Below are 25561 nucleotides of genomic sequence, written 5' to 3' on the forward strand. Positions count from 1 at the left end.
AAAATATATTTAATTCCTAATTACTTAGTATATTTCTAAATATGTAGTTATTATTATAACATATATGGCATATATAAATTGATATGAGAACATTTTATATATTCATGTAAATACAGAATATTTTTTCTTTTAGAATACTGGAAAACTCATACATATTTTAAGACCTTATAAGCTAAATCTTAACTATTTAGCTATTATACATTACTGAAGAAGTCACAGAAACCTCTGAGTTTCTCTTACTTATCCTATTAATTTCTATGGCTACTTTTAGGATTGAATGTATATAAATTTTATTTTATAAATATTATAATAATTATTATGTTGATATCATTGATAGTAATGAATGCACAATTTAGATAATTTATTTTCAGCATATTTTCACTGATTTTTATGAAACTGACGGGTTTTGGGAATGCATGTGTTTAGTGCTACAGTCAAGTACACATTTTAATAATTATAAGAATTGATCTCATTACTTTCTCCTAATGCTTTTTTAGAGATAAAATACTATTCATTACCTATGTTCAACTTAAATATATGAATTCTAGTATAATTTTATCCTGTCATTTTCTTTATTCTTCAAGTTATTTAGAACACTCATATTTTCATACACTCTACTGGATATCATAATATAAATAGAAACCTTAAATATTTGAAAAGAAGGTTATAAATTAATAAGTGAATTTATATTCTGTTTAATTTCAAGGGAAACTGGCAGAGAGAAGGTTTTCTATCTGAGAGTTTACCCCATTAAATTGGGGGTTAAAATCAGGGACACCTGGGTGGCTCAGTCAGTTAAGTGTCTTCCCGCAGCTCAGTTCATGATCCCAGCATCCTGGGATCAAGTCACACATTGTGTACCTTGCTCAGCAGGGAGCCTTCATCTGCCTTTGCCGGCTGCTCCCCTGCTTGTGCTCTCTCTCTTTCTCTCTCTCTGACAAATAAAGAGAGGCTTTTATAAAAAAGTTACAATCAGTTTGCCAATAATTATTGTTCGCATCTACATGATTGTAGTTGTATTGATTGTATGTAGGTAAGTATTGACTGAATGTAAAAGAAGGGGTTCTTAAAGCCCTTTATTAAAGGATAGGTTTAGAATCTACAGATGAAGTGTTAATGTGACAATGACTTCATTTGTCCATACCTTTTCTTGTGTAATATCTAACAGCATTATTTTCCAGAGAAAAGATGATATCATTTGGGACAGATCCCAGTCAAGTATTATTTCCATATATCATCATACTTTTAGATTATTTCAAATTTTAGTTGGGCTAGTATTATTTCGGTATTACAGTGGTATGATATTTTGCTCCTATATATTTATCCACTACAATTTTATAACATTGATTACTTATACTACTTTTGTCAATAGTTACAAAACACCCAAAATGAATTTAAAATAAGGAACCTGAATAGTTCATGCAAATGGAATTCAGATATAAGGCAGGCTATCTTTGAACTTAATCCAGTCAGTGTAATCCCATTTCTCTCTAATCTTCTGGGCATCTTTATTCTCTGCATCAGGTCTTAACTCATTGTGGTAGTAGCAGCTCAGATTTCCCAAGCTTTTCATTTGCATAAGGCAACACTTAGCAAAGACCAACTTCTTCTTCCTGACTTTTTTAATTAGTAAGAATATTCATACATAAGTCTTCAGTATGCTTCCCCTTGCCTGTCATTGACCCTCCTTATATCATATACCCATTTATTAACCATTAAGCTTATGTCTGGGTTTCTGGCAGATCATCAGCAAAGACTATGACTGACCATTACTGTCCAGGTCTAATCATGATCCAGTTCTTGAGCTTAGACCAATTCCCCAAATCTATGACAGACAAATTAAGGAGGGAACACAGAATATTATTGGGATTAAAAAAAAAATCATAGGTGTGCTTGGGTGGCTCAGCGGGTTAAGCAGCTGCCTTCAGCTCAGGTCTTGATCGCATGGTCCTGGAATCGAGCCCCGCATCAGGCTCTCTGCCCAGCAGGAGCCTGCCCCCCACCCCTGTCTGCCTCTCTGCCTACTTGTGATCTCTGTCAAATAAATAAATAGAAATCTTTAAAAAAAAAATAATAAAGTGTTTGCAAAATACTTTCACATACATTATCTGACAGTAAATGACTACTCTGAGTGCTGATTCATTTGTAGTTACCTTGAGCATACATGTGTCCAGTCTTCAACACTACTATTGCAAACAGAGTTATAATCTATATAATAGTCTCTTTAATATCTTCAGGGCCCCAAGACATAACAAAGCATTTCAACAAATGTCAGGCATTAATAGAAAATTTCTGTACAATCTCTCTGATTTTTTCAATGTTTTTAGTTCATGAAAAACATAGTAATTTATATAATACTTTCTGCTTTACAAAAGAAAAAAAAAATCCACTGTTCCAATGTCCCACGGCTAGGGCTCTATATGCCAAAGGACAGGCTGAAGTAAATCTTACTTAGTCATTGAAGCCATGTGAAAATTTGGACAGAGTTCTACACCATTCATCTGGTTGCTAAAGATGAATATAAATTATCGAAATACACTCAATGGCAAGATCCCTTGTGTAATTTTCCAGAGTTATAGATGTAGATTGATATTCTTTCTCAGGAATCTCACTTTAAAAAAAAATAGTTATTTAGTGCATGCTTTTTGTTTTGCTTATTTTTATACAAAGTGAATAATTTGAATCACTGCCAGAAACAATAATCTTCATTATGTTACAGATTTTACTTGATTTTTTTTTCTTAAAAGAGTAAATTTTGTTAGAGAATGCAAATTCCACTTTTGTAATCTGACATAAAAACAGCTCACTTTCGGCTTTAGGAAAACCATATAATTCTATGCACTAATGCTTCACACTTAAAAATAAACAAACAAACAACAAAATCAACAACAAACCACTTAGCAACCTTTACCCTCTTGCATTTGTCTAATATGATTTAATTATCTGTAGGAACCTAAAATCATTTCAATATTGAAGCAGAAAATTCATATTATTTATCTTTATAAGAGAAGAGGCCATCTTTCTTCTGTTGCTTACATTATGAGCACATAATTGCCAAATCAAAGTCTATATTTTAGAAATTAAAAGAGAAAAAGAGGGGTGCCTTGCTGGTTCAGTCAGAAGAGCATGAGACTCTTGATCTCAGGGTCATGAGTTTGAGCCCAGGTTGGATGTAGAGATTATTTTAAGAGAGATAAAACTTAAACACTTGATAAGTGAAAGGGCACAGGTATTGTTAATATATCCGATAATCGGGGCGCTTGGGTGGCTCAGTCATTAAGCAGCTGCCTTAAGCTCAGGTCATGATCCCAGAGCCCCCCATCTGGCTCAGCCAGAAGCCTGCTTCTTCCTCTCCCACTCCCCCTGCTTGTGTTCCCTCTCTCGCTGTGTGTGCGTGTCTCTCTCTGTGTCAAATAAATAAATAAAATCTTTAAAAATATATATACCCTATAATCCTTACATGACAAAGTTGTAGTGTGTTAGTAAACATCTAACAACATATGCTTTGATAGGTAATGCTACATTTAAGGACAAAGGTTTACATTCTGCCTCTGGTTTTAATTGTGTTGAGTCATATTTTGGACATGAAAATTAGTAATACATAGGCCGCCCAGTGGCTTCCTGTTCCTGGCTTTTGAAAGGAAAAGACTGGAGTTTCACGTATGTTAATGCCTTCTGTTATAGCTGTAATTGTGACTAACTTGGAAAGGTGGTTGTGACTCCAACTGTTCATTCTGGCATATAAAACATTTTACAGTGGTAACTGCTTCTGTTAGTGGCCTGCCTTGTAGCCTCATTTGTCCCATGGAAGATAAATGGCTTGTTTCCCCACGATGTGTGACTGTCAGCAGCCTGGCTCAAACATTTTTGTTGTAATCTTTGTTGTTCATGGCTAAAGTGTTTTTTAGTTCTTTGAGATATGAGTGTTTGCTTGGTAGTGATTTCCAGATCCAGCATTTCTTATTTCACTGGAAATGGTCATCTTTGGTGTCTTCAAGCAATTTGACTAGAGAAGGATCAATTAAAAATAAAATAATATGAAGCTATATTCATGCAACTATGTGATTTCCAAGAAAAATGCCAGCATTATTATTCTCTGAATATGTTTAATGAAAATCTACAATGTAATGGAAAAATCTACACATCTATATTTATATATAGACATGTGTATAGACATGTTTGGTCCTTCTATATAATCTTTGGGTTCATAAGTAGAAATATGAATGTATCATCCCCAATTACCAATTCCTTTGAATATTTCCTGTAAATAAATAAGAACTTTATTTGCTTTTGTCTTTTTTTTTTTTTTAAGTTTTACTCTGTTACTTTTCCTGATTCTTGGAAACAATTTTCTTCTGCTTCTTATATATTAATAAACTCATAGTTCTCTGTTATCAGTAAGTTTAAGATCCAATTAGAGTCATTTTTTATTAAACTTTCTCTGTGCTTTTTTTTTTTCTTAGATAAATGTAATTTGCAGCACCTGGGGGGCTCAGTGGATTAAGCCTTTGTCTTTGGCTCAGGTCATGATCTCAGGGTCCTGGGATCAAGCCCCTCCTCAGGCTCTCTGCTCGGCAGGGAGCCTGCTTCCCCCCTCTCTCTCTGCCTGCCTCTCTGCCTACTTGTGATCTCTATCTCTGTCAAATAAATAAATAAAATCTTTAAAAATAAATAAATAAATGTAGTTTTGTTTTCTGCTTTTATTCAGTGATTGGAGTTCTTTTCTATCATTTCACTAAATATCCAAGGTTTAAAAACTGACAATCCAAAATCCCTCATATATCCCTGAGCTCATGCATTTTGTATGCTATAACTCTTTGTTCTTTAACTACTTTGCCTCCCACAGATGTGTAGCCAACAGGTATCAGGCTTCTGTGCCTCAACTGCTCACAGGTGCTGCTGAATATGTCTTTGACATTCAGTATGTAAAATGTTGTTGTTAAATTATGGAAAGATATGAAGATGGTGGAATTTAAAAAAATCTTATCACCTATTTTATAGTTGCACCAGAGAGAACTTCAAAAAAGCTGAAAAGTAATAGATTTCACTTAATGCAGATTAGCTACTGAGTATGACATGTTTTAAACTACGTATAAACAAAACTCTGGGGGTGGAGTTAACTCTTTTTTTTTCTAATTGAGCTGATATCTACTTAGGATATTATAGCATTTTGAAATAAAGAGTAGTCATTGTAATTTCCCTGATGTCTACTTTAAGAAAATAATGTGATCTAGCCAACAAAAGTTGAATAGATAAGGTTGGAATTTTTGAAATAATAAATAGACTACAGGGTTAAAATAAAAATTGCTTTTTAAAATCATTATCTATTTATTATTTAATACATCCTGGAGCAAAGACATAATTGCTAGAATTGATTATTTGATAAACTAAGGCAAGTAAAATGAATTGAAACCATAGGAGAAGGTGGTATTAACAACATCCATAGCATGTAGTAAGCTTGAGTAAATGTAAATCCTGGTTAGCAGATAGAAAAACATTGAGTAAGATTGCTAATAGCCTAATTCTTAGGAACTCAATTTTGCTATCTTCAGATGATGGAATAATTCCAAGTAGGCTGATTCATTTGACCCACTAATATCTGAGTTCTGTTATTGTTATTTTAATTTTTAAATTATTTTATTATGTTATTAGTCCCTTCCAGCCCCACTGCCACCACTTTCCAACCTATTTCTGGTCACCAAGCACAGGACACTTTTGCACTGGGGTATTACTTTCCAGTGACTAACATCTGGTGGCCCCTTCCCCTTCTGTTTATCCTCTAATATTTGTCTACACACTCCCAACTTTGTCATTTGTACTTCTCGACTGATGATCCTCTCACCCATGGAGATCCAGGTGTGTATAATCTTACATCTCAGACTGATTTCATGGGTGTTCAGAGGTCATGGTGGATTTCTAGCTAAATTCAGGGGATTGTTTGAAAAGGAGTCCCCCATTCCTCCACCAGGAACCTACTGTTATTTTTAAATAAGAAGTCAGTTAAAGAAGGATATCACAGATAATGGTTTAACATGAAGCAAAAAACAAACAAACAAACAACAACAACAAAAAGCCCCCCAATTTGGTTATTAAGCAATAGTCATCTTGATTTCTTGGTAAGTTATTAGAAAAGACAAACATAAAATACATACAAAAACTACACAGTCACCACTCACAGGCATATACACATACACACAGGATACATACAAACAGGTGTACAAATCTTAAATGGTTCTGTTTAAATTTGATTCTTTGATAAATTATGACTTTCCCTGGTAAGTCTTTGAAGGATAATTCTTCTTTTCATTGGTTTTTAAAGTCTTTAATAATCTTCATATTTAGTTATTTAATTTTGTTCTGTGTTTGATTATTTCTTTTCAACCTATAAACTGTACTCAGGCCAATTTTCTAGTAGTTGGACAAGCGCAGTCTTCTCATTCTAGTTTATGTTTTTGTTGCTGCTGTTGTTGCTTCAGTTCACCCACAATCATGAAATTTCTTCAAAAAAATTCAATTAAATCGCCAAGCCATTCCATGTTTTAACACCAGGCTTATATATTACTTTTTGATGGATCCCCCTTTACCCAGGATAACTTTTTCTAGCCATAATATATCTCAGATTATTCTTTCAATTTTCCTACTAATTATAGAATATTGCTTTTGTTTATATTTAGCTCCATTATTTGTCAAGTCATTTCTAGACAGGAGGTTTTTAGAGAAATGGGATAGTCATATATGTTTTTTACAACTTTCAATAACATCTCAGGACCACATGGAAGATAAGAATCAAGAAAACCCTTGGAAGATTTACAGATTGTCTGATAAATATCTATGTACATATATTTTATATTTCAATTAGTTTTATTAGACATCTGCTAATATCTTTCATCTGGCCATGAAATCTTTAAAAATGTCACACTCAATCACAAAGTACAAATGGGGAAATACTCTTGTAAAATTGTAGACATCTGTCATATCATCATGTAAGAAATCCTAAAATACTGAGGCTCACTTCTGATTATTAAACTTAATAACAATGGGCTTCCCTTCCACCTGCAAAAAGAGAAAGTATAAAGGAAAAGAGACTTCTGGTCTCTGCTTTTTATACAAACTGCTAGATATTTACCCAGAAAATGAATAAAAGTTAAAAATAATGCCTCTATTTTTTTTTTAAATACCTGCTAATGCAATTGCTGGTCATAAGGTAGCTCTATTTTTAATTTCTTGAGGAACTTTCACATTGTTTTCCAAAGTGGCTGTACCACTTTGCATTCCCACTAAGACTTTAAGAGGTCTCCCCTTTCTCCACAACCTCACCAACATTTGTTGTTTTCTGACTTGTTAATTTTAGTCATTCTGACTGATGTGATGTGGCAGCTTTTTGTGGTTTTGATTTGTATTTCCCTGATGACTAGTGATGTGGAGCATTTTTTCATGTGTCTGCTGGCCATTTGTATATTTCCTTTGGAGAAATGTCTGTATGTCTTCTCCCATTTTTGACGGGATTATTTGTTTTATGTGTTGAGTTTGATAAGTTCCTTTGGATCTTAGATACTAGCACTTTATGTAATATGTCATTGCAAATATCTTCTCCCATCCAATAGGTTGCCTATTAGTTTTGTTGACCATTTCATTTGCTGTGCAAAAGCTTTTTATCTTAAAGAAGTCCCAATAGTTCAGTTTTGGTTCTGTTTCCCTTACCTTTGGAGACATGTCTAGCAAGAATTTGCTGCATCTGAGGTTAAAGAAGTTGCTGCCTGTGTTTCCTCTAGGATTTTGATGAATACGTGACTTATATTTAGGACTTTCATCCATTATGAATTCATTTTGTGTATGGTACAAGAAAATGATTCAGTTTCATTCTTCTATATGTTTCTGTCCAATTTTCCCAACACCATTTGTTGAAGAGACTGTACTTTTTTTTATATATATTCTTTCTTGCTTTATGGAAGATTAGTTGACTACAGAAATAGGGTGCATTTCTGTTCCATTGGTATATGTTTTTTGTTTGTTCGTTTTTGTTTTGTTTTTGTGCCAGTACCATACTGTCTTAATGATTACAGATTTAAAATATAGCTTGAAGTCTGGCATTTTAATGCCACTAGATTTGGTTTTCTTTTTCAACATTCCTCTGGCTATTTGGGATATTTTCAGATTTCATACAAATTTTTGGATTATTTCATCTAGCTCTGTGAAAATAGTTGGTGATATTTTGATACAGATTGCTTTTAATTTGTAGATTGCTCTGAGTAGCATAAACATTTTAACAATATTTATTCCTCCAATCCATGAGCATGGAATGTTCTTCCATTTCTTTGTGTCTTCCTCAATGTCTTTCTTAAATGTTCTGTAGTTTTTAGAGTACAGATCGTTTACCTCTTTGCCCAGGTTTATTGCCGGTATCTTACGATTTGTGGTGCAATTGTAAATGTGATTGACTACTTAATCTTTCTTTCTTCTGCCTTGTTAGTGTACAGAAATGCAGCTGGTTTCTGTGCATTGATTTTAATCACTCTTTGCAGATGACATGATACTTTATGTAGCAAACCCAAAAGACTCTACCCTAAAATTGCTAGAACTCATACAGACTTCAGCAAAATGGCAGGATATAAAATCATTATGGGCTTAAACCTTTATATTGAAAATAGGTTCTATTTTTAATCTTTGAACATGACAGATTTGTTTTTCTGTTCTATATGTTGTCCACATAGACATTACTCATTTAACATGACACTATTTAACAGGAGTATCTCTCCAATGTAATCAGACATGTTCAATATGCATCTTGTCTGTTTAAAGGGATTTTACAACCCATACAGAGTAGGGATGTAACTAAGACACAAATTAACATAAAGAAAACCATCATGTCTTTATTAGGAAATAGATTGAAAGTATCCCAAATCCATTACTCTGTAATCATATTCATCATCACACAGGATATTTACATTTGTTTTTCTTTGGTTAGGAATAAATTTGTTATTAACAACCTTAATTTAATCTGATAGTTGTTTTGTAAGATTTGTGTATATAGTGGGCTTAATACATTTAATAATTTCTATAAAATATTACATGGTAACCAGAGTTCTCTCAGATTTGCTTTATATAGGAGTCAGGTGTATAAAAAATTTGAGGAACAAGTGATTAGTAGAAGAAAATTTTACCTGAAACATATCTCTCAAGACAATTTAGAGATTTTCAAACAAATCATCACAAAGTGAAAAGTGGAAACTGAATGAGAAAGAAGTTGATGGGGAACAAGGATTAGCTTCCTAAATGGACTGCAATTAGTCAGTATTCATAGATTAAGATGTATTCGTGTGAATTTTATCAATTACCATTATCCAACTCCTGGATAAGACCTCAACTAGAACCCATAAAACATTCAAGCCCTCACTTGGATGGGTTTATCTGTCTGTGTCAAGGTATATTAGTTTTCTTTCTAGGTGGCCTCCTGAGAATTCCCTTTGATAGGATCCAAAAATCATGCAGCCTTTATTGCTTTGTTAGAGTGATTCATGTTTATAATGTCTGTATAATATTTATAATTTAGACTTAACTAAACCCATGTGGTAGGCTGAACAATTCTCCCACAGATATGTTCACATCTTCATACCTTGATCCTATGTTACCATAACTGGGAAAAGGGTGTTTGTCAATGTGATTAAGTTAAAGATCTTTAGATGTGGAGATCATTCTAGATTATCTCAGTGGTCCTTAAATGACATCACAAGTATCCTCATAAGAGTTAGGCAGAGAAAGATTAGATAGACACACAAAGGAGATGGTGATGTGAAGATAAAGGGAGAAATTGTAATGATGTGGCCACAAGCCCAGGAATGAGATTAGATAGACACACAAAGGAGATGGTGATGTGAAGATAAAGGGAGAAATTTGAATGATGTGGCCACAAGCCCAGGAATGCTGTCACCAGAAGATGATAGAGGTGAGGAATGGATTCTCTTAAAGAGCCTTCAGATGGAGTGTTGTTCATTTGACTGTGGTCCTTGATTTTAGACTTCCAACATCTAGAACTGTGAGAGAGTGTATTTCTATTGTTTGAAGCCATAGAATTTGTGGTAATTTATTACAAAATCTACAATAAAAATAATACAACCCCTGTCCTACCTTTGTTACATAAACATTTTTTTTTTTTTGTTAGTAGCCTGAGATAAAAGGTGGATCCCTGGAATCTAGTGGGACTGTTTGTAGAAGAGATAAGTTGCTAAATATCTGAATATGAGTGAGAATGGATTGAACCAACTCACCATTTTCTTTAAATATAGCAGTAATCAAATGTCCTTTTTTGGATAAATAAATAAATGTACATACATAAGTATATTTACATAAACATTATACATTTGTGCACTGGGAATAAAAGGGGACTTTTACTTTTGATCCTCAAATTAAGAAATACTCTCTTAATAAACTCTGATTTCTTTGTAACTATATTACTCTATGTCACATGAAAGGGCATTTAGGAAAAAGCTGATACATTGAGAGAGAATTTTTTTTTCTCTCCATTTCTGTATGTATTTAGACATAACAGGCACAGCAGTGGAGTAAATGAAATAATCTTGGCACCCAAGCATTGACAAGTTAAGAGGAATTACATGTTCTGGACTGCTTGAAATAGAGATACCCAAGAGTTGACATAGTTAGGCACCAGACAGATTATATTCCATATTTTCACATATACACTATGTGTCTCTGATACATTATTAAAGAACATTTCAGAACACTCAAGTATAACACCTTTCTATCTGTGTAGATGCCATAGGCACAACCTTTGTTTAGAGCTTCCTGTTTTGATATAGTTAAGAGAAACACAGGAAGTATAGGTCTACCATCATAAGCAAGGTCAAACACCCAATTCTACTGTCATCTACCAGTGGTATGCTCTGATAGTATGCTCTTCCCTCAACTTATATACAAAATTCCAAGCATGTACATTAAAAATTTTGAAACCTCCATTTCATGGCTATGAAAAGTTATAGAAAAGAGTCAGAGTATATGAACACATAACAAGAAAGAAATACAGAGAAAAGTAGCCAAGTCTTTAGTTTTCATTTCAACATTAAAGGAAATAACACCTGCAGAGTTAGAAATGCCCACATTCTTAACATACTGGGAACTGTGAGAAGTCAAGCAGGTGCTCAGGAGAAAATAGTAAAGAAAAAAAAAAAAACATTTTCTAAAAACAAATAAAGCACTTATTTTCAAGTTTTTGACATCCTGCTTATTTTTCTTTCTATAAAGTTATAGCAAGTATAACCATATACTGTAAAGTTACATTTTTCAGAAAGTGACCTAAGATACCATGGAACTAGGATCTATAGAAATATCAAAAAACAGATGAATCAAAGATTTTGTTTCTTTTTGTGTGTGTGTTTTTTAAAATTTGTTTTTATTATTTTTAAAATATTTTATTTATTTATTTGACAGAGAGACACAGTGAGAGAGCGAACACAAGTAGGAGGAAGTGGGAGTGGGAGAAGCAGGGTTCCTACTGAGCAAGGACCTCTTATATTGGACTTGATCCCAGAAACCCAGAATCATGACCTGAGCCAAAGGCAGACACTTAACAACTGAGCCACCCAGGTGCCCTGTGTGTGTGTTTTAATGACAACTCCAAAAAATGAAAATGAAATATCTCACCAGGTATTTATGTTTTTAGAAGAAAAATTATAGAAATTATGTAGACAGTGGAAAATCCTAAATTTATAATGATTGTAAAAGAGTTAAAGAAGACCCTGTATAATCATACAGTGAAATGGGTGCTATTGTTATTGCCATGGATTGCTTGGTTATAAGTAAGAGAACCTTCCACAGTACCTCTACCCAAATGAGGATTGTCTTTTAGGAAGAATGCCATATATAAGGCCACCAGATAAAATGCAGAATATCTGGTAATGTTTAATTTCAAATAAACAACAAATAACATTCCAGCATAACTATGTCCCAAATACTGCACTATTTTACTATATTTATACTTAAAATCTGATTTGTAGTTCATCTGAATTTCAACTTCAACAAGGTGTCCTTCTTTTTTTTTTTTTAAGGTGTTCTGTATTTTTATTTGCTAAATCCGTCAACCCTAACAAGGTGTCTTAGATATTTCCAGGTATGAAGAAAACTAGGGAATGTATCTAGAAATTGCACAGGAAACTATGAAATTTCTCACTATCTTCACTATCTTCTCACAATGACATCTTATTCTCTGGACACCTTCTTCTTTTTTTTATAAAACTGAGTAATTTTTATATTTCATTTTCATTTTGTTCAAAAATAACTTTATTTCTGTTGTTATTCTGGTTTGTTTTTGTTTTTCTATATTCAATTTAAAAATAGGTTGGTCCAACTTTGCTCATGATCTACCTCTGGTCAAATCAAGGTTTATATCACATCGCACAATTTCTCCTTACTAGATGCTGAAGGAATAGACTCAAAAAAACGTAAATTAGGCAAAGAAATGAACAGCATCCTTATTGAGTTATAGTGATAAGTCATACCTTTAAAGACTATTAGTTTATAAACCACAAGTATGTAATATTAATTGAAATTAAGTCTATAAAATCATCTACACAATAAAACTCCAATTTTATTATACATACATTATTCACATATGTAAACACATCTATGATCATGCAAGTGAGAAAAAAATATATTCTCAAGGAGGCTATTGTTATGATTAAAAGCAATTTTATCTTTTCCATATATTTTTCTACTTGCTGAATTTCCTACAAAGACATTTGGTTTTTTGTTTGTTTGTTTGTTTGTTTTTAGATTTTTTTTACTTATGGGCTCCAGAAAGGCTCAGTCAGTTGAGCAGCTGCCTTCGGCTCAGGTCAAAATCCCATAACCTTGGGATCAATCCTCACATCAGGCTTCCAGCTCTGCAAGGAGACTGCTGCTCCTTTTCCCTCTGTCTGCTGCTCCCCCTACTTGTGATCTTTCTCTGTCAAATAAATAAATAAATAAATAAATAAATATTTTTAATTTATTCTTAAAAATTTTTTTTTACTTATTTATTTGACAGAGAGAGAGAGAGCACGCACACAAGCAGGGGGAGGTGCAGGCAGAAGCAGAGGGAGAGGAGAAACTGGCTTCCTGCTGGGTAGGGAGCCCAATTTGGGTTCTGTCCCAGAACCCTGAGATCATGACCTGAGCCCAAGGCAGACAACTTAACAAACAAAGCTACCCAGGCACCCTCCTACAAAGTGCTCTAATTATTTATATAAAGAATCATATGAGAAATAGCTTAGAGAAAGAAAAACATGTTTTCTAAGAATTATGAATGTCAGCAAGGTTGTTTAGTAGTCCAATGGATTAATGTATTTTTGTAAATTTTAATTCCAAAATATTCATTCTGAAGATCTCTAAAATATGCCCCCAAATTTAACATTTTGAAGGACAAGAAATTTAAAAATGACAATATCTAAGATATCTTAAGATAAAAATAACATAAAAGAGAAAATTGAGATATTTAAGAAAAAACACATTATTTTGAGTTGTCTTTTAACTTAGTTTCCATATCCTATACAAACACAAACAAGGGCCGTTACTTTGTGCTGTTGTATGCTTAACAATTTCAAACCTTGTTTGAATTTTCACTTTGACCTTCTGAATTCTGTCAAAATAAGAGTTTGTGTAGGTGTTTAGACTTATGGCCCACAGTGTTCACCAAGTTCTGTCAGTCCTCCTCCTCCCCCTCCCACTCTCCCCTTCCCCCTCCTCGTCCTCTTCCTCCTCCTCTCCTTCCTCTCCTCCCTCTTCTTCTCCTTCTCCTCCTTCTCCTTCTCCTCCTTCTCCTTCTTCTTCAACTTTGGACATTCACCTTCAAGTTCAATATGCATTTTTTAAACTTTATTTTATTTTTTCAGTGTTCCAACATTCATTGTTTATGCATCACACCCAGTGTTTCTTCTTTTAAATGTACCTTGAGTCCTCATGTTGATCTTTATTTCTGCTGCTCCTACTTAAGTCATTATTTTATGCTTACTGAATTATTTAGTCTCTGATACTTGGCTTGTTCTTCATTTGCGAAATTATCTTAGTGGTTGTTACCTGATTAATCTTCTGAAAACACTTTGTATATAAGTAGCTAGGACCCCAAATCATCTATACCAAACACACAAAAAGGGAAAAAAAAATCCGTTCTATACTTGGTCTCTAGTATATTATGACAAAAATAGATATAATAAGGTTTGTTTCAAAATCCAAGACTTTGTTCATGACCATCTAGCCTGCCTTAAATACTGTTTATTTCATCCTTACATATTAGACTCCATCTTTTCTTCAAATTTAGCTCAATTATTGGGGCTTATGGAAGCATAATGCCTTTTCCTAAGTCCTAAATCAGTGTTTGCATCACTATCTGTTATATAAGTACACAAAGTTTTTAAAATGAGAATTGAAGCCCTTACAATATAAAGTATGGATTTTGATAAAAAAAAAATTCCAAGAAGTCAATGTAAAGAAGAAAACATAGATAAAAATTTCCTTATAGTTCATGAGCTAAAGCTAACCACTGTTCAGAAGTGAAGCAGCCAACTCATGGTCTAGAAACGGATGAAATAAATATTTTAATGTAAATATTACCTTAACTTTCATATGGGAACTAAGAGTTTTCTCTCATATGTTTTGTTCCTAAAGTTATGTAAAAATATTTCCAGACTTTGTAAAATTTATGATCACAAAGTCTATAAAATGTGTTCAGAAATAAAGATCCTTTTTAAAAATGAAATCCAGGGGCACCTGGGTGGCTCAGTGGCCTAAGCCTCTACTTCCTCCTCTCTCTCTCTCTGCTGCCTCTCTACCAATTTGTGATCTCTGCCAAATTAAAAAAAAAAAGTATTTAAAAAATAGAAATGCACACTATGTCTTTAAAAATCCAAGAATAATTCACAAATCTATATAAATTCACGATTAACCGCAACTATATTAAAGTACTGTAAATCTTATTCACACAAAAGATACAATAGTAGTAGTTAATTCTTTGGAATTACCTATGAGTCAATAGGTATTACCTATGAACTATGAGTCATAGGAATTGCCTATGAATTACCTATTAAATTACACAAAGGACTTCTCAAATATGAGGTAAGCAAAAAGTTCCTTTACAGGACAGAATTACATTTTTCCTCCATTTTTTTTTCTAATTGGAAATATGCTTTGTCATCCAAATATTTTTCATTTAGATAGAAAAAAAGTTCATCATGATTGGGAATTTTTTTTTTCTCTTTCTTCTAGTCAAGGCTGTTGTTATACTGGGAATAATTAGGAGTAAAATACTAAACAGGTATTATATGAGAGTTACTTAGGTATGTGTAAAAAAAATTCAGGGATGGAAATACAACCGTTGGCAGTTCATTTATTCATTTTTAATTCTTGAAATTTTAATTCTAAAGAATTTGAATTAAAAAAAAAAATCAAAAGAACACAATGAACTTCTACTTCCAAAATTGCATATTTGGAAATTGTATTTAATAAAATAATAACTATGGGCGCCTGGGTGGCTCAGTGGGTTAAGCTGCAGCCTTCAGCTCAGGTCATGATCTCAGGGTCCTGGGATCGAGTCTTGTATCGGGCTCTCTGCTCAGCAGGGAGCCTGCTTCCCTCTCTCTCTCTCTCTGCCTGCCTCTCCATCTACTTGTGATCTCTCTCGGTCAAATAAATAAATAAATAAAATCTTCAAAAAAAATAACTATAATATTATTAAGGAAATCTAATGATTAATAGTTTTGAAGCATTTATTTATAATACAAATGTGACATTTATATTATTATAGAGCATTGATTTTATAAAGGATTAATATTTGTGTTCTGTCAATTGTTGAACACCTAATGTTAAAATGAGGAAAGAACAGCTGGTTATAGGCACTTTCTTGTTAGCCAAGAAAATTATTCTTCCACACTAGCCTCACTTGGTCTAATCCAGATTTGAGCTACAAGATGAGGCTATTAAGTATGCATTTTAGATTAAGCCTTGGCACAGTGTTATTCACTGTGCTTTGGGTTTATGGATTGGCAGATATTTCCACTGCAGCTGCAGGAACAAGTAATGAATGGAGAAATAGGGTCGAGTATGGAGACGTAGGAGGAGACTATAACTTGAAGAAATATGAATGATGTGCTAAGAAGTTAGGACTTTACTTTGGAAGTTATTCAAGGTGCTGGAGCAGAGTGGTGTCATCTAACATTGCCGTCCTGTGACCGTGCTGCTCTATTTCTACTCACAGCTTTTTAAGGGATTTCTCACACCAGGAGAACTTTGTTTTCCTTTGTTGTTGTATTTTTTAAATATTTTATTTATTTATTTGACAGAGATCACAAGTAGGTAGAGAGGCAGGCGGTGGGGGGGGGGCAGGCTTTCCCTGAGCAGACAGCCTGATGAGGGGCTCAATCCTAGGACCCTGGGGTCTTAACTTGAGCCGAAGACAGGGGCTTTAACCCACTGAGCCACCCAGGCACCCCTGTTTTCCTTTTTAATAAGCATCACTACCTAGGCTTAATTCTTTGTCATTTCCATAAGAATTACTGTCATTTTTTTTAGTGCAAAGAAGCTGTCATATTCAACCATGTCATTCTACAAATATCTGCTTTTGACAAGGGCATATATATAGGTAAAGAACTGCACTGGTCTTACATTGGGTTAGGCAAATATATTACAATACTGTAATATTTAAACAGGTATTATAAAATGTATTTGATGTTTTACATTTAACATTAGTAAGAAAATTATTGCATACAGAAAAATGTGTAGCTTTGTTGTGAAAATGTTTATTATAGGAATCTCATTTGTTCAAAGGATAGGAGAAAATGCATGATCAACCAATAATTCTTCAGGGACTTACTAGGTTGAAGGACAGGCAGGTATGCTATTTCTACTTCTTTTTGATCTCCCAGCACATTTATCTATTCATTCAATTCATTTGTTTATATACATTTATTAAAGTGTACATATACAGCAAAACACACAAGCACACACACAAATAAGTTCACTTACACTATTCGTTTCTTACTGACTAAAGTATCATGAGAGAGAATTAAGAGCCACCCGAAGTGAAGGTCTAGGACTTTGTTTTCCATGTTCTATCTTCTGTTTATCTGGGGAAAATGAACATTGACTTCATATATTCCCGAGAATCAAGTATTTTCAAACGAAAAAGAACTAGGTATGCATGCACTGAAAACTTGGGACATTTTTATGAAAACCAAAAAACTTGTGGGATGTCTATGATATACTGGAAAATAAAAATAGTCACTTATTTCAAAAGAATAATGCAAACAGTACATGACTAAAAATATGTGTCAGACTTGAAATTCTTAAAACCAATACTCAGAATCAAATATTAATTGCTCAATTATATGTCAGTGTTCTGACTAGTGGAATATGAAATTAAAGACAAAGATCAGCATCTACTTCTACTAATCTCTTTCATAATTAGAAAAGTATTTAAGTGGAATTTATCTCTTCTATCTACAATCATTCTAAAATGAAAAAAAAAAGGTCAACAAACAAAATATAGACAGTGGCATTACATCCACATATAATAAGCATCACTATATTCTCAGCAGTTAGTGAATTACAAAGGGTGCTTGACACTAACAAGGAATACTGGTATAATTAGAAACTAATGAGATATAAATTCAGATCATTTTGGCTTTCACTCTTGCTTAAAAGTTATGTAATCTTGGGTAAATTATTTAACCTCTCTGACCAATTGTTTCCAATTCTTTTAGTAAATTATAAGGTTCTTTAAACCTTACAACCATAAAGTATGTAAATAATATTATAGTGTATATATTATAAACTTGTAAGTGTAAAGATATAAACTTAAGTGTCTTTACTTCCTCTCAGAATGTAAGTTTTATGGCTATATTTAGTGGGATACAAATTTATGGCATGCCTGGAAAAAAGTTTTATGAAACTATTTACATAGTTATTCATATTCATATTCTTTCTATCTGTATACTCAGAATTTTGTACTTTAACATATAAGGGACACACTAACATCAATTCACAGTCACTTTATATTATATATTTTTGTAATTTTAGAGTATAAACCCATGTAGAAGCATACTCCCAAGAAGGCTATCCATTTATGATCAGATGTAGCTTACTTCTTATTGGAATAAAAACCTAGTGAATATTAAAATGAAATACATGTTGTTCAAGATGAACTACCAAAACAGGTAATAGCCACTCACTATATCTTATGTAACTATCTTACCAGTGCTGGTAGCAGCTTCTGAACTTTGGATATTATTATAGGAGATTTTTGCGGGGTCTCTGGATTGCTCAATTGGTTAAGCATCCGACTCTCGATTTCGGCTTAGGTAATTATCTCAGACTCCTATCAAATATCAATCACTTCCCCACACACACACACAGATGAGCTTGGGCATTGGACAATTTCTCAACCAACATAACTTTGGCTGTAACTCCATATCATGACCACAATCATAACTGTGAGTAAAAATGCTAAATAGAGCTTTCTCATGTGCCAGAATGAAAATCATGGAATTATTGATAACAACATTGCCTTTACATTACTAGTTTAGCATCTGTGTCCAGAGAAGCATGAAACTATGTATTTCTTAATGATCACTTCATCATCAATGTCTAGAATAGGGTTGAAATATGAAAATAATATTTTAGAATGAGTAAATACCATCTGTAAGAGTAAAACAAAACATACAGCAATCATGGAGCAACTATGGAAAGTATGTAAGTTTGTGCCCAATAATACAATTATATAAACATTGGACTTAAAAAATGACATTAGAAAACAATACTAATATGATATAGTCTGCATAAAAATGGATGAAAAACGGTTTTCAGATTTTATGGTCAATGGCAAGTGCTTGAAAGTCTTAAATAGGATTATTGAGATGTATTATTATTATTATTTTTTTTGAGATGTATTATTTTTTTATTTTTTTGGTATTTTTTAGTTTTAGGTGTAGGATTTAGTGTTACTTTTTTTTTTTGGATTTAGTGTTACTTTTTAATCTTAAGAAATATTTCTTGTTCTGCTTAACCTAAAAAACTGATTTTTCTTACAAAAGTCAGTAGAGTTCTAACCCTTGACTGTGGCTCTAACAGAGGTAGATAGATGATGACACAAAGAATGCCAGTAAATACAAATGGGAAATACTATTCCCTGAGTAGCAGATGACCAATTTGTAAAGAGTTCAACATTTCTTAAACATCACCACTTCAAAGATCTGTGCAAATATACACGAGCAGTTTCTAGAGCCACAGAAATGGAGTCAATGGACTACCTGGGAAAAAGAAGTAACTATTGTGGAAAACAAAACAAAATAAAACAAACAAACAAACAAACAAACAAAAACAGCATAAGAGAAGGCAAGCATTTCCTAGAGTTGAAAAGAAAATGACCTCATTAGAACCAAAGACTAAAAAAGGCCTCCTTGTTTAAATTAATATCAGAACCACATTAGACTCAGGAGAATAGGAATTAGTTCTTCTTTAAATGTTTGGTAGAATTCCCCCGGGAAGCCGTCTGGCCGTGGGCTTTTGTTTGTTTGGAGATTTTTTTTTTTTTTTTTTTTTTTTTTTTGGAGATTTTTAATGACTGTTTCAATCTCCTTACTGGTTATGGGTCTGTTCAGGCTATCTATTTCTTCCTGATTCAGTTGTGGTAGTTTATATGTTTCTAGGAATGCATCCATTTCTTCCAGATTGTCAAATTTATTGCCGTAGAGTTGCTCATAGTATGTTCTTATAATAGTTTGTATTTCTTTGGTGTTAGTTGGGATCTCTCCTCTTTCATTCATGATTTTATTTATTTGGGTCCTTTCTCTTTTCTTTTTGATAAGTCGGGCCAGGGGTTTATCAATTTTATTAATTCTTTCAAAGAACCAGCTCCTAGTTTCGTTGATTTGTTCTATTGTCTTTTTGGTTTCTATTTCATTGATTTCTGCTCTGATCTTTATGATATCTCTTCTCCTGCTGGGCTTAGGGTTTCTTTCTTGTTCTTTCTCCAGCTCCTTTAGGTGTAGGGTTAGGTTGTGTACCTGAGACCTTTCTTGTTTCTTGAGAAAGGCTTGTACCGCTATATATTTTCCTCTCAGGACTGCCTTTGTTGTGTCCCACGGATTTTGAACCGTTGTATTTTCATTATCATTTGTTTCCATGATTTTTTCAATTATTCTTTAATTTCCCGGTTGACCCATTCATTCTTTAGAAGGATACTGTTTAGTCTCCATGTATTTGGGTTCTTTCCAAACTTCCTTTTGTGGTTGAGTTCTAGCTTTAGAGCATTGTGGTCTGAAAATATGCAGGGAATGATCCCAATCTTTTGATACCGGTTGAGTCCTGATTTAGGACCAAGGATGTGATCTATTCTGGAGAATGTTCCATGTGCACTAGAGAAGAATGTGTATTCTGTTGCTTTGGGATGAAATGTTCTGAATATATCTGTGATGTCCATCTGGTCCAGTGTGTCGTTTAAGGCCTTTATTTCCTTGCTGATCTTTTGCTTGGATGATCTGTCCATTTCAGTGAGGGGAGTGTTAAAGTCCCCTACTATTATTGTATTATTGTTGATGTGTTTCTTTGATTTTGTTATTAATTGGTTTATATAGTTGGCTGCTCCCACGTTGGGGGCATAGATATTTAAAATTGTCAAATCTTCTTGTTGGACAGACCCTTTGAGTATGATATAGTGTCCTTCCTCATCTCTTATTATAGTCTTTGGCTTAAAATCTAATTGCACTGATATAAGGATTGCCACTCCTGCTTTCTTCTGATGTCCATTAGCATGGTAAATTCTTTTCCACCCCCTCACTTTAAATCTGGAGGTGTCTTCGGGCTTAAAATGAGTTTCTTGGAGGCAACATATAGATGGGTTTTGTTTTTTTATCCATTCTGATACCCTGTGTCTTTTGACAGGGGCATTTAGCCCATTCACATTAGGGTAACTATTGAGAGATATGAATTTAGTGCCATTGTATTGCCTGTAAGGTGACTGTTACTGTATATGGTCTCTGTTCCTTTCTGATCTACCACTTGTAGGCTCTCTCTTTGCTTAGAGGACCCCTTTCAATATTTCCTGTAGAGCTGGTTTGGTATTTGCAAATTCTTTCAGTTGTTGTTTGTCCTGGAAGCTTTTAATCTATCCTTCTATTTTCAATGATAGCCTAGCTGGATATAGTATTCTTGGATGCATGTTTTTCTCGTTTAGTGCTCTGAAAATATCATGCCAGCTCTTTCTGGCCTGCCAGGTCTCTGTGGATAAGTCAGCTGCCAATCTAATATTTTTACCATTGTATGTTACAGACTTCTTTTCCCGGGCTGCTTTCAGGATTTTCTCTTTGTCACTGAGACTTGTAAATTTTACTATTAGGTGACGGGGTGTGGGCCTATTCTTATTGATTTTGAGGGGCGTTCTCTGAACCTCCTGAATTTTGATGCTGTTCCAAAAAATAGAAATGGAAGGAAAACTTCCAAACTCATTTTATGAGGCCAGCATCACCTTGATCCGAAAACCAGACAAGGATCCCACCAAAAAAGAGAGCTATAGACCGATATCCTTGATGAACACAGATGCGAAAATACTCAACAAAATACTCGCCAATAGGATACAACAGTACATTAAAAGATTATTCACCACGACCAAGTGGGATTTATTCCAGGGCTGCAAGGTTGGTTCAACATCCGCAAATCAGTCAATGTGATACAACACATCAATAAAAGAAAGAACAAGAACCATATGATACTCTCAATAGATGCTGAAAAAGCATTTGACAAAGTACAGCATCCCTTCCTGATCAAAACTCTTCAAAGTGTAGGGATAGAGGGCACATACCTCAATATCATCAAAGCCATCTATGAAAAACCCACCGCAAATATCATTCTCAATGGAGAAAAACTGAAAGCTTTTCCACTAAGGTCAGGAACACGGCAGGGATGTCCATTATCACCACTGCTATTCAACATAGTACTAGAGGTCCTAGCCTCAGCAATCAGACAACAAAAGGAAATTAAAGGCATCCAAATCGGCAAAGAAGAAGTCAAACTATCACTCTTCGCAGATGATATGATACTATATGTGGAAAACACAAAAGACTCCACTCCAAAACTGCTAGAACTTATACAGGAATTCAGTAAAGTGTCAGGATATAAAATCAATGCACAGAAATCAGTTGCATTTCTCTACACCAACAGCAAGACAGAAGAAAGAGATATTAAGGAGTCAATCCCAATTACAATTGCATCCAAAACCATAAGATACCCAGGAATAAACCTAACCAAAGAGACACAGAATCTATACTCAGAAAACTATAAAGTACTCATGAAAGAAATTGAGGAAGACACAAAGAAATGGAAAAATGTTCCATGCTCCTGGATTGGAAGAATAAATATTGTGAAAATGTCTATGCTACCTAAAGCAATCTACACATTTAATGCAATTCCTATCAAAGTACCATCCATCTTTTTCAAAGAAATGGAACAAATTATGCTAAAATTTATATGGAACCAGAAAAGACCTCGAATAGCCAAAGGGATATTGAAAAAGAAAGCCCACATTGGTGGCATCACAATTCCGGACTTCAAGCTCTATTACAAAGCTGTCATCCTCAAGACAGCATGGTACTGGCACAAAAATAGACACATAGATCAATGGAACAGAATAGAGAGCCCAAAAATAGACCCTCAACTCTATGGTCAACTCATCTTCGACAAAGCAGGAAAGAATATCCAATGGAAAAAAGACAGCCTCTTCAATAAATGGTGCTGGGAAAATTGGACAGCCACATGCAGAAAAATGAAATTGGACCATTTCCTTACACCACACACAAAAATAGACTCAAAATGGATGAAGGACCTCAATGTGCGAAAGGAATCCATCAAAATCCTTGAGGAGAACACAGGCAGCAACCTCTTCGACCTCTGCCGCAGCAACATCTTCCTAGGAACAACGCAAAAGGCAAGGGAAGCAAGGGCAAAAATGAACTATTGGGATTTCATCAAGATCAAAAGCTTTTGCACAGCAAAGGAAACAGTTAACAAAATCAAAAGACAACTGACAGAATGGGAGAAGATATTTGCAAACGACATATCAGATAAAGGACTAGTGTCCAGAATCTATAAAGAACTTAGCAAACTCAACACCCAAAGAACAAATAATCCAATCAAGAAATGGGCAGAGGACATGAACAGACATTTCTGCAAAGAAGACATCCAGATGGCCAACAGACACATGAAAAAGTGCTCCATATCACTCGGCATCAGGGAAATACAAATCAAAACCACAATGAGATATCACCTCACACCAGTCAGAATGGCTAAAATCAACAAGTCAGGAAATGGCAGATGCTGGCGAGGATTTGGAGAAAGGGGAACCCTCCTACATTGTTGGTGGGAATGCAAGCTGGTGCAGCCACTCTGGAAAACAACATGGAGGTTCCTCAGAATGTTGAAAATAGAACTGCCCTATGACCCAGCAATTGCACTATTGGGTATTTACCCTAAAGATACAAACGTAGTGATCCAAAGGGGCACATGCACCCGAATGTTTATAGCAGCAATGTCCACAATAGCCAAACTATGGAAAGAACCTAGATGTCCATCAACAGATGAATGGATCACGAAGATGTGGTATATATACACAATGGAATACTATGCAGCCATTAAAAGAAATGAAATCTTGCCATTTGCGACAACATGGATGGAACTAGAGCAAATCATGCTTAGCGAAATATGTCATTTGGAGAAAGACAACTATCATATGATCTCCCTGATATGAGGAAGTGGTGATGCAACATGGAGGCTTAAGTGGGTAGGAGAAGAATAAAAGAAACAAGATGGGATTGGGAGGGAGACAAACCATAAGTGACTCTTAATCTCACAAAACAAACTGAGGGTTGCTGGGGGGAGGGGGTTTGGGAGAAGGGGGTGGGATTATGGACATTGGGGAGGGTCTGTGCTTTGGTGAGTGCTGTGAAGTGTGTAAACCTGGTGATTCACAGACCTGTACCCCTGGGGATAAAAATATATGTTTATAAAAAATAAAAAATTAAAAAAAAAAAAAAAAAGAACCACATTAGACTAACAAATTAGAAAACTAAACTTGGTGTAGATTTGATAACTCTAATACCTATTTCTTAGCAATTTGTCAAAGATGAATTATGCAAGGATTAAGGAAGAAATCCTTAGACAAGTGAGTATGTTCATGAGTTCATAGATACAAGTGACTCCATTGAGCCCAAATTGGGACCATCCTAGTGAAAAATGTTTAGTTTCCTGTGAAGAAAGTGTCTAAAGTATAAATGTTATACAATCAGTGCCACTGTCTGTCTATTCAAAATTAAAGCCAGAGATTAGGCTTTTTGCAGAAAAAAATAGGTCTTCCCAATCAACAGTTACATAGAAATTTTGGAAATTATTTGCTAAAATTGTATTAAAAAAAAAAAAACAACTTCCCTGAATATTTACTTCAAAATAAAAAGACTCAAGTAGATGAGAGAAAATTGACTGTTTTGTACTAAATTTTAGTACTAATTTTACAGTGATGAGTTTTGTGCATATTACTCTGGGTTTATAGAATATATTCTACAGGATGTCTAAAACTCTTTCAGGTGTTTGTAATTAGCTTGATTGGTTTAATAGTGGTTTAATAGTTTTGATTTTTACTCTAAAGTAAACCTGTAGTTCACTTTAAGTTTTTTCATGTCCTGGAGTAAAGAAAAACATTTGGATACTTACAAAATCAAGAATTCTTTATTTTCCATTAGGGAAAAGCAAACAGATAACTGGATTGCTTTGGTTCATACACATACACACAAACACACAGGTTTACATATGTTAGTTTAGACAGAGACACAATTACAATCACACACAACACACCCACAAACACAACGAACAAGCCGGATTTAAAAAGCACATTAAGTTAGAAAGGTTTTCTGTGGACTTTTTTTTTTTTTTTTCCTTTAGAGAGGGAGAGGGAGAACATGCACATGCAGGTGAGTGAATGACCAGGGGAGGGGCAGAGGGAGAGGGAAAGAGGGAATCTTAAGCAGACTCCACCCCAGCACTGAGCCAGAAAGGGGGCTTTTTACAACATGTAGAATCATTTACCATCAGAATTCTCCCCTTCCTTGAAAAAAAATTTTTTTAAGCTACAAATCTCATAAATTGCTTCTAAACTAATACTTAATTCACCAATCTCCATTAAACCTAAATGGCTGGATTCCAGAAAGAAAAGTATTTATATTTAGTATACATAGAATAAAATAACAAAAATAGGTAAATATCAGATGATAGAGTTGATAAAATGAACAAATAAGATATATTGAAATGGATTCTGAGGGACTGTGAAAAAATGGAAGAAAAAGCGCAGCAATTGTCAACACGAGTGAGTATTCATGAAGTATTACAGAAAGTATTCCCTGATCAGTTCTTAGACCCAGCCTTCTAGCTACATTGTGTGTTTAAATATGAATAATGTGTAAAATCAAATGTTACACATCTATTAACCAATATTTTATAGAACTCGAGGCCTATGTTAGAAATTTGCTAGACATTTATTTCT

This window comes from Mustela nivalis (genome assembly GCF_964662115.1).
Source record: "Mustela nivalis genome assembly, chromosome: 13".
NCBI lineage: Eukaryota > Metazoa > Chordata > Mammalia > Carnivora > Mustelidae > Mustela > Mustela nivalis.